Source organism: Borostomias antarcticus (genome assembly GCF_949987555.1).
Source record: "Borostomias antarcticus genome assembly, chromosome: 11".
Classification (NCBI taxonomy): domain Eukaryota; kingdom Metazoa; phylum Chordata; class Actinopteri; order Stomiiformes; family Stomiidae; genus Borostomias; species Borostomias antarcticus.
This window is the reverse complement of record NC_140244.1, coordinates 9,686,233-9,689,807: the sequence shown is the minus strand read 5'-3', so window position 1 is coordinate 9,689,807 and position 3,575 is coordinate 9,686,233.

Here is a 3,575-nt window from a genome sequence, read left to right as displayed (position 1 = left end):
TTCCAAATTTCACTCTAGCTGGGTCTACCCTAAGCAGGAAGCATGGCCTCGCTAAGTTCATCCATCAAAGGTTGGATTCTGGACTCTCGTCGACCAATCCCCGACTGGCTCGGAGATTGAGTCGTTGTGCGTGGACTTTGGCGGCTTTAAAATTGTCGACGTCTACAAGCCTCCGCCCTCGTGAATCACACCAGCGTATCTCCCAGTCTTCCCCCACCCCTGCCTCTATGCGGCCGACTTCAACTGCCAGAATGAGGATTGGGGGTACAGCACCAATACATCCGGCGGAGAAAACCTGGCTGCTTGGGCAGCTAACAACAGCCTGACCTTGTTGTACAATCCCAAGGGTGCAGTCAGCTTTGTCTCAGGTCGCTGGAAAACTGGGACGAATCCTGACTTGGCATTTGCGAGCGTCGGCGTTGACAACCGGCTCCCTGATAGACACATGCTAGGAAAGTTCCCGTGGTCCCAACATCGACCATCGCTGATCTGCCTAAACTTGTGGACCTCATCCCAAGCGAGCCAGTGAAGCGATGGAACTTCCAAAAGGCCTGGAAACGCTACCGCCTCCTTACCCATAGATCCACAAGGTGCCTTCCACCACTTAACACCAACAACGTGGACGAGGCGTACCGGGAACTCTGCGGCATTCTGGTGAAAGCGGCCAAAAAATACATCCCACGCGGACGTCGCAATAGCTACAAACCGTGTTGGGATGCGGAGTGTGAGAGTCTCTACTGTGCCTTCCTCCAGGCCCCCCCAGGAGCTGAGTCAGACATGTTTGCCTCAGCCCTGCTGTCTAGACTCAGCGGAAGGAGACAAGAGCGCTGGGAAGGGGCCATTAACTCCATCGACTTCTCACACTCCAGCCACAAGGCATGGAGCATCCTTAACAACCTCACTGGTAGGTCCAGCCACTCCCCCCCTCACTGCCCCATCTCTGCAAACAAAATCGCATCACAATGTGAAAAGTGGGACATACAGTACGAGAGCAAAGACCGCGAATCATCACGTCTCGTGGCAAAAGAAGTGTCTGACCTCTGGAAGGCCACAACTCCTAGCGGCGATAACATCTCCAGTGAGTTCGCTGCTGCCCTCCAGCATGTAAAGCCAGGGAAAGCTCCGGGGCCTGATTCTGTCTGCCCGGAGCTTATACTCCATGCCGCACCTGCCTTAAAGTCCTGGTTAAGAGCGTTCCTCTCTTCCTGCTTGCGTCAACTCAAGATCCCCAAAATCTGGACAAGAGCCCCATTTGTCACGATCCCTAAGCCGAACAAGCCTGAAGGGGACCCCAGGAGTTACCGCCCCATCTCTCTGCTATGTATCCCCTTCAAGATCCTCGAGTGCCTCATCTACGCCAGCATCGAACCAATCATCGACCCACTGCTCCCACAGGAGCAGGCCGGGTTCCGACGAAGGAGATTGACCGTAGATCAAGTCACTTTGATGACTCAAGACATCGAGGACAGTTTTTCGGCTAAAAAGAAGGCCGGAGCCATCTTTATAGACCTGACCCGGCTGCCTACGACACTGTATGGCACCGCGGCCTCACCTGCAAGCTCCTCCACCTGCTGCCGGATGGGCACATGGTCAGCATGATCATGGAGCTTGTCCGAAACCGCAGCTTCACCCTCACCACTGGTAGCGGACAGCGAAGCAGGTTGCGACGCCTTAAGAACGTCGTCCCCCAGGGATCTGCCCTGGCCCCCCTCCTTTATAACATCTACACCTACGACCTGCTGACCACAGTCTCCAGGAAGTATGCCTATGCAGACGACCTTGCGCTGGTGTACTCAGCTGGAGACTGGCAGGCCATGGAGGAGACCCTGAGCCAGGACATGCAGACACTAGCGGCATACCTCCGGAAATGGAGATTGAAGCTCAGCGAGGCAAAGACGGTGTCGGTGGCCTTCCACCTTAACAACAAGGAAGCCAAACGTGAGCTCCGACGGAACACTCCTGCCATACAGCGCCGAACCAACCTATCTTGGTGTGACAATGGACAGGTCGCTCACGTTCCACCGACACCTCGAGTCACTGCGGAAGAAGTTTACAGCTCATGTGGTGTTGATGAGGCGACTGCCTGACGGTTTTGGATGACGAAACGGTGACATGGCTCCTGGAGGTGTGCCCGGATATATAGCCTGGGTGACCCCTCACCCAAGCTTGGGGTGGTAAAAGGATAGCCCCTCAGCCCGAGCCTGGGGGGAGAGGACAATAACAACCAACCCATACGAAGAAGTATAATCTCCACATGCTAAATTTAGCCCAGAGCATAGGAGACGCACACAGAATGTGGAATGTTTTTTTTGGACTGACCTCATTAAGGTCAGATATTGCTTGGGTAGTGCTTGTGTGTGTGCGTGTGCCAGGGATCCTAGACTTGACAGGCATGTGTGTGTCAAAAGTGCACTTTCAGAAGCTACACACACAAACACACACACAAGCAAGAGAGGTGGAGGTTTCTGTAAGGTGAGGACTTCCCTAGTTCCGTCATGAGCCAGGATCTCCCTGTCATGTGACTCCTGGGAGATCAAAGCACCACACCTGTACCCAGCTGGCAAGGCTCACCTCACAGCACAGCAAATGCAGGCGTCTGTCAAGTTCTGTCTAGTGCTAGTAGAGAAAAAATAACTGGGCTAGCAATTCCGTTGATGAACAACTCAACTACAACCGTGTGTGTGTGTGTGTATGTGTGTGTTTGTGTAAGGTGGGGGGTGGTGTGGGGGTATGCCATGCTTGTGCCAGTTAAGCCTGAGGCAGCTGCTTGATCCAAATGTGCCACCTCCACACACCCACACAGCACTGCCCCAGCCCAGACTACCCCCGCAAACTAATTGCGTGATCCTAACCCCTGCACACACACACACACATACACAAGCGTGCGCACACACATACACAAGCGCGCGCGCACACACACAAGCGCACACACACACAAGCACGCACACACATGCGAGCGCACACACACGCAAACACTTAATGTAAAACTCTGTCCAAGTCTTTTCTCCCACATGGCAATCTAGGAATCTAGGACAGACACAGCGGCATGCTTTCAACTGCAGGCTACCCTGGAAACGAGCTATGCGAGAACACATTCCTAGGGAGGCTATTGGCCAATCAGAATGATGTGGAGTGGAAGAGTGGGGACAGGCAAGATCAATCTGCCATCAAGAGCATATAACTGTTGATTGATGAATGTCTGACTATTTGTGAACAGCCTGCTAGACTTATCCACTTCGGCTCATATGAACTCCAAGACCAAAGGACGCAAGATTAACCTACTTTGTCACACTGGATACAAATTGGAACACCTATTAAATAATGTCTTATAGTGCGTCCGCAGTGTAGTGTGTGTGTGTGTGTGTGTGTGTGTGTGTGTGTGTGTGTGTGTGTGTGTGTGTGTGTGTGTGTGTGTGTGTGTGTGTGTGTGTGTGTGTGTGTGTGTGTGTGTGTGTGTGTGTGTGTGTGTGTGTGTGTGTGTGTGTGTGTGTGTGTGTGTGTGTACCTGGTCGACGTCACACAGTTTGCAGAGAAGCTTGAGCGCGCTCCACTTCCTCAATCGACGGAATCACAGA